The sequence below is a fragment of the Fukomys damarensis genome, unplaced genomic scaffold (assembly GCF_012274545.1).
Source record: "Fukomys damarensis isolate Sample0158 unplaced genomic scaffold, DMR_v1.0_HiC HiC_scaffold_11, whole genome shotgun sequence".
In the NCBI taxonomy this organism is placed as follows: Eukaryota; Metazoa; Chordata; class Mammalia; order Rodentia; family Bathyergidae; genus Fukomys; species Fukomys damarensis.
Window position 1 is genome coordinate 346,663 of NW_022900923.1, and position 12,563 is coordinate 359,225.

At 53.0% G+C, this 12,563-nt stretch overlaps 1 protein-coding gene across 6 annotated transcripts in view; it reads left to right on the top strand.

Annotated features, from left to right (window-relative positions):
* The first annotated feature begins 1,023 nt into the window (after positions 1-1,023).
* Positions 1,024-12,563, top strand: part of Lbr (lamin B receptor) — a 31,459-nt gene continuing 19,919 nt past the window's right edge. The window contains exons 1-9 of one of the 6 annotated variants that reach the window (XM_033762005.1): positions 1,024-2,432; positions 2,619-3,152; positions 3,256-3,494; positions 4,423-4,554; positions 4,662-4,857; positions 5,223-7,710; positions 8,360-8,669; positions 10,790-10,909; positions 12,129-12,375. The gene's annotated coding sequence lies outside the window, so the exon portion shown is untranslated. Of the gene's footprint in view, positions 3,153-3,255; positions 3,495-3,882; positions 4,043-4,422; positions 4,555-4,661; positions 4,858-5,222; positions 7,711-8,355; positions 8,670-10,789; positions 10,910-12,128; positions 12,376-12,563 lie in introns of those variants that run through there. The other 5 variants (XM_033762004.1, XM_033762002.1, XM_033762006.1 and 2 more) reach the window with 5 other exon arrangements.

Sequence of the window (12,563 nt, forward strand, 5' to 3'; positions counted from 1 at the left end):
GTCAGACAGGAGAGTGGGACAGATGTGCCCGCAGAGGCGTGGCCCTATCACCTGCTTCCTGGTGCCCGCTGCCACTGGCGAAGGAGAGCAGTGCCCTGGAATGTGATCAGCTCTGTACATCGCCGTACCAGGGATCAAGCCCTTGGTGCATGAGCCTCAGGAACACCAGGTTTGCACCATGACAGTCTGCTTGACTGATTAGACCTTAGAGCAGACCTGGTTCTAAAGCCAAGGAGCTTGCCAGTCCATCTTCTGTGTCACTCTCCTGTGCCAGATCATGCACAGGAGACAGCACCTTGTGATACAAGAAAGCATTGCCAAGTGTTCTTGACCCAGGGCTGTGCCTATAGAGCCACACCAGGTGTGGGGACCAACTTTCCCCTGCTGGCTGTCAGAGATGCCTCCTTGAGCCTGGTCTGTGAGGAACCAGCTGGCACATGAGCATGAAGGATGTAGTGTCCTAAATGCTTTTTTTGAATTTCTGTGGAGTGTCTTTGCTTTCCCGGGCCGAAGGCAGGGAGGTAGGAGGGAGGCTCAGGCCCCGCTCATAGGCTGATAGAGAGGAACTTGAGTCGTTTCCTTTTTACCAGGCACATTTCTAAACAGCTGAATGTTAGCTTCCTGTCACAGTGACAAAACACCCAAGGGAACCCATTTACAAGAAGGGAGGTCTACTCTGATTGTGGTTTCAGAAGTGTCAGCCTATGGTCACCGTGCCCCCTGGCTTTGGAGCTGTGGTGGCACCAGGCGTCATGGCAGAGCATTTCCTGAAGAATGCTGGTTCCCCTCATGGTGACCACAAAGCAAAAGGAGAAGAAGGAGCAAATCCCCTTCCAGGGCACCCCGGGGACCTCCCTTATTTCCACTGGGCTCCAGCAGGCTGTGAACCAAACCTTCAGCATCTGGTTTGGGGACACTTGGATCAAACCACATGGCCCAGATGGGGCCACAGTGAGGGTGGGGCACATGCTGACTTGCTGCACCCTGTGGTCTTGGTGCTTCTCGTTGCAGGCTGACTGCATCTGAGCCAGAGGTGCACAAGGACTGACAGGGACAAATGAGCTCCTTCAGGAAGACCTCAAGGCTGCTGGAGATGGGCAGGCAAAGGCAAGCCAGAGGGGCCTGTGCCGTGGGAGCCTAGAGTGGATTGCTGGAGTGTTACAGGGCTTGTGGGGCCACGTTTCTGGACATAGCACCTTTCTGATCCTTCACCCATCCTCGCCCAAAGTGGGAGAAGGGGAAACACCACTTTACCTTGTCCTTTAGTTTCTGAGGTGTGGGCTGGGGAGAGCAGTGGGATTGGTGAACTATTTTGGTTTTTATTAGTTTACAAACAGAACTTGTAAGTTCAATACATGGCATGCAGGATACAGCTCGATGATCAGGGTGATGGAGACCCAGTTCCTCAGGAATCTTCAGGGGTTGGCTCCAGAAAGAGCAAGTTCATGGGGAACTTCAGAGAGAACCACCTGTGGGCCTCAGTGCAAGTGGCTGGGGAGCTTCAAGGGTGGCTCAAGGAGCCTCAGGGTGGTGTGGAAACAAAGGCCCAAGAGGATGTGGAGGAATCATGGTCACTTGCTTTTTTCTCTGGAATATGGCTCAAGCCAATCTGGACTTATAGCTTCCAGCATGGTCAGAAGTCCTAGGATTGGTTCCAGTTTACACAGACCATAGAGCTCAAGGACAGAAGACAGAAAATGAGCGACAGTCCCTGCCTACCAGAAGCCTCAGCAACATCTGAGTTCACATTCTTTCTGTGCACATTCTGGGTTCACATGCAGATCTCGTGTGGAAAACATGACCTGACCAATTGAAAGTCTTCCTTCTAAGTGTGTTGAAGGGGAGAGGAAAGGCCACACATCGTCCTTTGGAAAGGAACATGGTCTTTCTCCCAGTGCAGGAGCCAGAACAGTTACACTGGTGTGGCAAGGAGACCAGGTCAGAACCCTTCTTGCTGTGGGTGCCAGCAACAGTCACCTTCTTGGCCTGCTGCTGTCCCATGTCCATGTGGAGTCCCTGGAAGACAAACGAGGGGTCACTGGCATCGTGAGGCACCTGGTCTTATCACAGGAAACAGCTTCCTGGGTAAGTCCTGATGGGCTGACTCCTGGCAGTGAGGTGGGGACTCCACTCGGTGCAGTGGCCCAACCCTGGACAGAGCACTCAGGAGGGTGGACCCTGTTCTGTGGGAAGGTGCCACTGGCTGCGTGGATCATCCCATGGGCTGGAAGTAAAGGAAAATGAAATCTACTCTCTGTTTCAGGGTACCTATCTGTGGGGCTGAATAAGGAGGGTCCCTGGAGGTTTTCTGGAGTTCACCCAATGTCAAGGCAACATAACGTATCAGCTTCAGTTTTAGCTCTCAAGCTATAGGTTTGTGAGTTCTGTAATCTGAGATGCAGGAAGTCCACAGTTCCCGTGACAACCAGCAGGTACAGTCCAAGGTTTCCGTGATGACCAGTGCAGATGCAGGAGGGCTCAGGGATCTCATAAACTGTGAGCATGGATGCAGGCGGGTCTGGAATTGCCTCACTTTACAGCTTTGGATCCCCCTAGGGTCCCAGCATGGCACCCCTTGGACGGACTTCCTCCTTATGCCTTGCTCCCTTTTCTTCCAGGGAGGAAGATCTTTTCCTGGCCCCCAGGCCTCTCACCATATATCAGTACGTAGTCGATCCTCTCTTTGAGGCTGATCCTGCTGCCCTGCTGCTAACTGAGGGGACAGTGCAGAGGTGGCTCCGAGAGGCTCAGCCGCACCCAAGACCAGGTCAGATCTAGCAGAGTTGCAGAGGACAAGTGTTGGGAGACAACACTGGTGCTGACATTTGCCCCCGGTGACAGATGGCACGAGGTGTTACAGAGAAGGAGCCCTCTCTGGCTACTGGTGTGAGCTCTAAGATGTGTTCCTTGCTCTGAGTGTCTTTACAGGCTTTTCCCTTGCCAGGACCCAGGCCTGAATGGACTCACCACAGGAGGCCCTGACTGATCCAGGAGAGCACAAGGCAGGGCTTTAATCTCCTGCTGAAGTCCTGCTGACCTCGATGCAGGCTGGTGAGGCTTATGGTTCCCAGCCTGTCCCCCGTCCCTGCAGCCTCCCAGGCCTGAACCCCACTGGACCCTGGACCTGTTCCTTGCTGGGGCCACTGGTGAAGGTGCGGGCAGAGTGTGGGGGCGGCTGGGTCCAGGTGTGAAACCCAGGGCTCCTTTCCCCTGCTTGGGCCGTGCCCCATCCTGGGCCCTTGGTTTATTCTCTAGCTGTGCCCCTTGCTGTGTCTCCCTGTGGGACCAAGGTCTCCATCTTGCTCCATGTCCCTGGGTCCTGAACATGCTGTGGACTGGCTATGTCTTTGCAAGGTGCGGAAGCCCCCCTCGACCTCCCACCCCACAGGCCCTGCCTCCTAGGGCTCCACCTCCTTTCAAGAGGGCAGCAGGGGGACACAACCTTCACACAAGGCACCTAGGGGACACTCAGGCTCCAACTCGGCCAACTACTGGTGAGTTTGGCTCCTGCCCGGTCCCTAACCATTCTGTGGCATTTGGCAGGCACTGCACCATCAGACTCGTGTGTTTGCTGTGACCTGGGCCCTGTACCTGCTCTTCCCAGGGTCCTGGGTTCTTCGAGGCGTCAGTGATGATGTCCCCACGCTTGACCCTAGGGTTCGCTGAAGTGGCAAGTGGGGCTGAGTCCCTTCTTGCCCTTGCAGCAGGCATTCAGGTGGGGCACTGTCCTCACATCCATTCTGCGGGTAGGGCCACTGCTGTCTGGGGAGGGCCCAGAGTGGCCAGCCCAGGAATACTCAGGGGAGAAATGCCCGGCCGTCAAGTTGCCTGTCCTTCCCAGAAATACCCGGTGCCGGCACTTGAGGGTCTGTGGACACTGAGCTCACGCCTCGCCATCCAGACCAGTGTATACAGGGCAGCTCCCAGCCCTTCACTTCTGACGATGGTGAACACACACTCAAGGCACCATTTCAATCACATTCCTGGTGTAGCTCAGGCCAAGTAGCAAGGCTGCCACCAAGATGGGGTGCTGGGCTCTCAGGTGAGCTGGCTGGGGTCATGGGCAGTCCTGGGTAAGAAGGAGCAGAGGCCAGGACACTCTGACACCCTTCCCTGTGAGCACCCCTTGCGGAGGAGGAGGCAGCTCAAGGGTCCAGGTGAGGCAGGATGGGGCAATGCAAGAAAAGCCCTCGAGGCTGGGACGCTCAGCCTCCCAGAGGGTGTGCTGTGTCCTGGGCCTCTGTTGCAGGACTGGGCAGGGTCCGATACCCATGGTACACTCTGTGGATCCAGGCATGTGGGCTGTGTGACCAGGGTCCCTGCTCTGGGTCCCTAGGCCTGCCCTGCCATCATGGGGCAGTACCTCACAGGAGGGAACTGGTCCCTCCCCACCTGGCAACCGGTGTCTATTTTAATTCCTAGGAATGTCATTAAGATCAAAGTGGCTCTGGAGCTCACTTGGGGGCCCTGCCCGCTGACAGACCTTGGACACAGCCTGTGCCAGCCTCGGGCATCAGCTGGCTGCTCTCCCAGCACCAGCACCAGCACCACCAGGTCCTGGCCCCTTGAGGAGGCACTGCCTGGGTCCTGGGCTCCCAAGAGTCTGGGAAGCCAGGAGGGCAGGGGACAGGCGAGACTCAGCTGCTCTTCTGGCCTGGCAGGTGGCGGGTGCCGGGGCCTTCAGCTCCCCACATGCCATGGCAGCAAGGGCACTGCCTTCGTTGACCTCAGTACCTCTGAAGTGACCTTCACATGCCACCCCACTGCTCCAAGTCCCAGCACCCTGTCCCCGAGGCAGGTCCTGAGCAATTTCCCCAAAAGATTTTCTCACTCGACCATGGGCAGCACCAGCCCCAGGTGAGTTCACAGACAGACAGGTGGCAAGGCTGCTACCAAACACCCTGGGCCTGAGGGGAGGGCACTGCCTCTCCCCATCACCCACTGGCCTGGCCCGCTGGGTCACTTTTCTTTTGGGTTCAAAAGCAGGGAGGGGCTGTGCACTTCTAAGAGAAGGTCAAATTCTACCCAGGTGTGGTGGTGCACACCTATAATCCCAGTATTTGGGAGGCTGAGGCAGGAGGACCACCTCGAGTCCAAGGCCAGCCTGGGCTAAACAGCATGGCCCTGTCTCAAAAATTAAAAAAAGGAGGGAAGGGCGTCAACTTCTGGTTTTGGTCAGAATCTTATAAACACTTTGTCTCACTTTGGCGGCGCCATTACAGTTTGAGGGACCCAGATGCTACTAGCAGAAGTCAAAGTGCTGCTCCACCTAACCAGTGACGACTCCTAGACCAGCCCGCCTCAGCCTCCTGTGAAGCCAGCTTCCTAGCAGTGCCAAAGTCCTGGCTTTTCCTGTGGCCACTGTGTCTGTCAAGACTGAAGTCAGAGGCAAAGTCTGCCAGTGTGGCCCCCACCCCACGCAGACCACTCTGCACCCCGGCACGGAGGAATGAACCAAGGGGTGCTGGGATGACTCAGTGGCAAGTGCTCGCCTGGCATGCACAGTGCTGCCTGCACATCACACATCACGTGTGACAATGCTGACCACTGTTTCCTCGTGCAGTGATGCAACCCCAAGCCCAAGGTCTCAGTAGGAGCTGGTGAAGAGCTCACCCAGCTTCTGTAGCCAGCAGCCCAAGCCCCACTTCGTCATTTTCAGTTGTCCGATGTCCTGGTGGGACAGGCGCAGGGGTGCCGGTTTCCTGTACTTCAGGCACAGCCCCGTGGCACTGGGGGATGTGGAGGCCACGTGTGAACAGGCTTCGGCTCTGAGCACAGCTGCAGCATGGGAAGCAGTTGCCAGGGGGGACAGTGCCAGTGCTGCGGCAGCCGCTGCCCTGCCTAGCCTGGCCTGCGTCCCTGTTCCACGTGTCGGCTGGACTGGGTGCTCAGCTTCCTCCCTTGCTCCCACCATGGGGGTGGAAGGACCAGCGGAAGCTGGGGAGGACAGGAAGCTCCGGCTCATGTCCCCAACGGTGGCCTCCAGGGGGAGCCAGATCCTCCTCGCACCTGGTCTTGGATCTGTTCCCAGCTGTCCTTCCAGAATCCTAGCAGGGTGACAGCTCCGTGCCTTCTCGCGTGCTCCTGTGGGTGGCCTGCTGGCTTCACTCTGTCACCTTCCCCATGAGGATGGCAGACTCCTTCCGCGGCTCCTGTCCCCACAGCAGTTGTCACCGGGGTCTCTGTGCATCTCTCCTGCTCTTCCTCATTCATCCATGAGGTTACGGTTGGATCTGCCCCGCAAATCTGTTGGCTTCGACAGTAATGAGTACCCAGAGCCACTGGGGAGAGGACACTGGGAGTGGACACTGTGGAGCGGCCTCCACGGTTCTGGGAGGGGGCATGGCCAGCCCCCTCCACCCTCCCTTCACTGGATGAAGGTTCCCCCACCCACTCCTTCCTGTGTAGAAACCCAGAACAGAAAAAACAAAGGGCAGAGGCTGTTTTTCCAAACTGAGCAGCTCTAGGGGCAGATCCACAGGAAGGCTCTGGCCTTGCTATCGGTTTCCCTGCCCCGCCTTCCGCCTTTTTAGAAATCCTCCGCTCTTTGCCACTTTGCTTCAGCCTCTCTGTCTGTGGGTGGTAAATGGCTTTGTCTTCGAGAGACAGATGTCCCTGATGCAGCCACTAGCATAGCGACCATGTCAGCTCCTGGTGAGGTGCTGTGTCCAGAGGTTCCCAGGTGTGGCACAGGAGCAAAAGTGCAGGTGTGGGAAAGGGAGTCAAACCACGGCAGCAGGGAGAGTAGCCACAGCTCTCCTAAGCTCCGTACACAGGGCAGGGGCCTCACTGTGGTGTGGGTGCAAGGGACCCTCCTCAGCTCTGTCCCGCCTGGGAGGCTGGCCACCGTGCCGGATTTCTTCCACTGCAATTCTTCAATACATATGTGCTCAATGAGTTAATAAATCAATGAGTTAGAACTGTTTATTCATCACTTATTGTCAAACTGAAGCCTCACTGTAGGTTTTAATTTCCCACTTGATAAGGAAACAGTCTGAAAATTGAGTGTCTTGTCCTTGGTGCCAAGGACTAATGGGGACACCAGGATCTGAGAACACAGGTGCCCCTCATGCAGTTCTGTCCCTTGTTCTGCAAGTCTATGCCCCTCGCCTCTTCAATCATGGGTTCCAGGGATGTGTTTTATTATCTTCTTTCTTGCAAATCCAGAGGGAGAGGGACGCTGTCCTGTAAATGCTGCTGTGTCTGAAACACTTCTCTCAGAGTGAAGGCACCAGAGCTGAACCTTCTCTTCCTGCTCAGAGGCCCCGGGCCCTGGCTGCATCTGAGCTCCCAACACCTCTGCAAGCTTCCTGGCATGGTGAGGCCATCAGGTCGAGGGCACAGCGGCGCCTGTGAGGGAATTGCCGCTGAAGCGTGCAGGGCTGCCCCCGAGTGGGTTTTCACAATCCAAGTACTCAGCTGACAAGAGCTCATGTTGCCCTTTTGACTGTGATACAGCTTGTTGTTAACGGTGTATTACGTTTTGTTCATGCAAGAAATACCTGAGAAAAACAACTTGAAGCAAGAAAGATATACTGGCTCATTTCACAGGATTCAGTCCCTGGTTGGCAGCTCCAGTGGTTGTGTGCGAAAGCACATCATGGTGTAAAGATGTGGACTCGGGCCTTCTTCCCCACTGGGATTCATGCCCTGTTCCTGAAGTATGCAATCTCTGCTAACTGGAAGATCAACCCAGGGAATACCAGAAAGGTAAAGTGGAAAAAAGGGGAAGAATTTTAAAGAGCCTTATGCTCATAGTAATGGCATTTTGGAGCTACTCAAGTAATTAATATCTAGTTGTTCAACAGCTGTCAAGCCAACTCTGTACAACTTTCAAATAAATTGTCTTAGTTATTTTGTCATTGAGATACAATACTCAGCACCCACAACTTACAGGAGAGGTTTCTTTTGGCTCACGTAGTCAGCTAGCTCCAAGGCATGACAGTATGACCGTAGTGGAGAGGAGAGTTGCTCACAACAATGCAAGGGGAAGCAGAAAGATAAGGGAGAAGCCAGGGTGTGAGAGAGAAACCCTTCCCAGTTACTGCACAGTGACCCACCTCCCAATACCAAGTCAGCTACAAACAGCCATGGTCCAGTCACCCCCCTCAAAGCCCCACTTATGAGCACATGAGGTTTTGGGGGGACACCCAGCTGTAAGCTACAACATAAATCTATGTACAACTCCGTTTTAGAAAGGTAACATTTATACACGTGAGTCTTTCATGGCGACACGTTGCGGGTCAGCTCGCCATCACTGTGACAAACATCTGAGATTCATCAGCCTCCAGGGTGCAGCGGTTTCTTCCTTCTCACACATTGGCAATCCGTCCTGGTTGTCTGCCCCACTGTTTCCTAGGCTGAGGCGGCGCACCAAGGTGGGAGTGTGTGGTTCACCAAAACCTCGCACCACAGGGCCGGGTGTGAAAAAGAGGATGAGGAGACTGGTCTCACAGCTCCCTCTAAGGATGCGTCCTCCATGGCCTAATGTCCCGCTACACCTCACCCTCAAGGGTGCCACCACCTCCCGTGTGCTGACCTGCGCCGCATCCATGCCGTGATAGCACAACAGGACGCGCCACTGTGCTCCGCATGCCTCAGCTGCCAGTCAGGAGGCCCCTGTGCTGGCAAAATGAAGACACACAGTGAAGAATCATATGAACCTGACTGTAAGTATCCATCGCAGACGTTTTACAGCACCACTCTCTACCTGTTTGAAACAGATTGGATTGCACTGGGTTCTCACTATGAACAGTGCACAGATGGCAGCAGCCCTTCCCTTGCTCCCCGAAGTCAGTGATCTGAGTCCCTGGAAAGGCAGGTTTACACACCCCGCAGAGCCCAGGACCAGCCCAGGGTCAAAGTCACAGAAAAAGGCACCCATGGGGGAGGCAGGGCAGGCCGATCCAGCCTCTGGGAGCTGGGCACCCAGGCCGTGGTTCCACAGCCTGGCTTTCAGGAGCACAGGACAGCTTTACAATCAAGGAATCACTTGATGAGGAAGGATACGCAAAGTCATAAAAATGTCCTCCCTGTCCTGCACATGTGTGGTGATAGGGTGGGAAGCAGTGCTCTGGGAGCTTCTGTTGGAGATGAGGTCTCCAGAAGAAGAGGGAAAGAGAAGGCTGTCTGGAGGTCAGGGACTCTGAAAGGCTGCAGGGCGGAGAGGGCGGTTGTTAGCAGAGAAGGGCAGAAGGAGCTAAGCCCCCGAGTACCCCAAGGCAGGAACTGCTCAGCACCTCCTGGTCGTGCCGTACTGCTGGGACTTTTCCCTTCAGGACTCCCAACATATCTAAACACAAATTTTGGGCTAATTTTAAAAGTTATTCATCGAATGTTAAAAGTACAGTAATTATTTCTTTAGCAGTGAAAGGACCTTTTAAGTTTTCAGATTAATGCATGAGGCCTGTCAGGGTAGCTCAGGGGCCAGTGCTAGCCTAATAGCCCCAGGTTGTTGGTTCCAGCCCTAGCACTACAAAGCAAAGATGAACTCAGACAAAAAAGATGGAAGATCCATGTTGATGTTTAAATGTGTGCTGCAGAAGGAGTCAAAGGAATCAGATAACAAATGCATAAAACCTTTGTTAACATGCTGTTTATGTATTTACACTGATTAAAAATGTTGACCTGATGAACTTGAGATAGAATGAAGTTATACTGAGTTCCAACACGAGCAATTGCGTTCATCCTTACAGTCACTTCTAGGAGGCACTTGTACTGTCCCCGCTCTGCAGAAGAGACAGGACTTTGCACCCCAGGAAAGGGCTGTGATGTCACTTCCTTAATCACTATGGGGTCTCAGCAAAGCAACGGAATCTCCTGCCAGCAGAACAATATTGATGTTATTATCATGGTATTTCTGATTATGGGTCATCACTCTAGCTAGCTGGTCTTCGTGCATTTCACTCTGTGTCAATTCTCTGAACAACTGTAGAATCACCTTCTTTCCACCTAATCAATCAACAAATCAATGAATTGAACAGTACTCACTATGTGGCAAGTACCATGAAGAAGAGAGGCAGACTTGTGGCCATCAGAGCCAGAACCTGGCAAGTCTGGTGCTCATCCTGCTCCTCCTTCAGCCTGGTGGGAAGGAATGTAAGGAGGCACAGGCTCTTGTGCATTCAACCCTCTGCCAAGCAAGGGACCTCCATGGTGTCAGGAAGACCTCAGCAGGAGTATGGCTTTGTTCACGCTGTATTCTGAGGGTGTGGCCTCATTTAGTTTAAACTTCCTTAACCTTTATTTAAAATTATTATTTCAAAATAAAAAGCAAATGAATTTCTTTTGCTTTGAGAATATATATGGATCTACAGCTAGTAAAAGATAGTTTTCCAAAACTGAAAACACACAAGTGAGGCTGAGCTGGCTGCCCATTGGGATGCAACAGCACCCATCCTTTCCCTGAGGCTCCGGCCCACCTCTCTGATGGTCTCTTCAGCTTGGCCACTACATCTGGAGCTTTCACCTTTGGGGACACACATACTGTGTGCTAGAGCAATTTCCTAGCATTTGTCCTAGAATGCAAATCCATGAAAAGAGATCATTAACATTGCCACCACCTTCCTTCTTGCCAGGGATTCTAAAACTCTAGTCTGAGTGGCTTAGTAAAACCCAGGCCGGACAGGCTCAGAGGTTCAGGTTCTGCAGGTTGGGGGTGCACTGAGCACGTCCCCACTTGCCCAAGCCCGCCCTGGCAGTCCTGTGCTAGGCGGTGTGAGTTGTGGAAAACAGACTGCCTTGGTAATTCTGGGGAAGTGCTTAACGTCCTGTTTTCTCAACTGTACAGCACCTGCCCCACACCACCGTCACCAGGCTGAATCAGTCAACACAGGAAGTGCTTTGAGCTGCAGCTGGCAGAGGCAAGAAGTCAGTAAACGAAGGCCACGCAACATCATTGTTATACCAGGTACTAACTTCATTTCTTTGTGCCACTGAGACAAAGACGTGTGCATATTCTACCTCCTTTAAATTTCTTCGGTAAAGCTGCACACAGCAGTATACTTGGCTCCATCCATTCCAGTAGAGTTCCCCTTCTAATCTGTTAATTAACATTTAAAAATGAAAGTTAAAAATTAAGAAAAAAGGAAGTGCTGCAAATGTCCATGTATGCTAATGTTGAAATGGACACCGTCTATGAATCCTGTGAGGCAGACTCCAACTGACATAAATAGAAGTGTGTCAGATGGCTTTTAGGCATCTTTATAAACAAAGCCTTTTCTAGTTCCCAGCATATTGAAGTACCAAGTGAATCCAGTTGGTGTTCCTGCTGCATGAAGTTTAACCTAGGTGTTTCCTGAAAGAGATGTTTCAGGGAGCTAGGAGGCTTGCTTCACAGGAACGTGTCCTATGGGCCATGTTTCACCCATAAAGGGTTCTGGCCCCACCTGGGCCCTTGGGTTGCTTTAGGGCAGCACATGGGGCTCATTATCCAACCAGGGGAGGCACTGTGCCACCAGGAGGATGGTCACAAAGCTTTTACTTCCATTCAGAAAATCCACAGCTAGTTGATTGCGTTTGAGAAGCATCTTTCTGAAAACTAGCCCTTAACATCTTCTACTTCCAAATCTCAGTTTTAGCAGTCTTTAAAAAAGAGAACATCAGTAGTTTACTGAGAAATTAGCCTATTTATACTATTTTTCACAATTTGCTTCAGTCTCTAACTAGAAATTAACAATTATTGCTTAGTTTCCCAATGTAAAAAATGTTCTATTTTTAAAATGTCGTTAGTTGATAATTTATAATGTATCAAGTAATCTAAGTTGACTCCAGTAACTTAGTCTTCCAACTTCATTTTATGATTTTAAAACACCTAAAGTTTAAAATGAAGTTTTAAAAAACTGAATCGTTTACTTCATAAGTGGATATGACCCAGCAGACCTGTGCCTGGTTCAGTGCAGAACATGAACAACCCAACCCTAGGAAACCCTGGTTCTGAGTAGGTGGTGAAGGGCAGCGCCGGCTGTTTTCTCAGGTTCCCGTGGGCCTGGCACAGGGCTTTTTTGGTTTCTGTCATCTGTTGCACACGGGTGCACACAGCTGACGCCTTACCAAAGAACTCAGCTAACAAACTCAGGGTTTGCAGAGATAGGTTTTCAACTTTAGAGCGCAGCGTGATTTCCACTCAGGTCAAATGCGATGACGACGGCTTCCTCGGAAAGGCTGAGTCCGGGCGGCAGGGAAACTCACAAGAGTCTCCAGGGGCCGAGTCGGACCTGGGTCCACGGGACGCCTGCTGGGCAGTGTTTCCACGGAGCAGCTGAAAAAGTGGGATCCACTCACGGGTGTTTGGTAAGGGCTGTGGAGGAACTGACTAACGCACATCAGAAACAGGGAACTCGAACAGCCGCCCAGACCTCGCGACCTCGGAGGAAGGTAAGCAGCCTACAGACACTGGGTCCCCTCCCCGAGCCCCGCCTCTGAGAGCCCACTTCGCCCCAGTTTCGGCGCAGCTAGACCCTAGCCTTGGCGGGTGGTCGCCCCGCTCGCGCGCATCGCCTTGAAGCGCTGGCGGCTGCAAAGCCAAGATAAGACCGGCGCGGCTGCAGGTGCGCAGGCGCGGT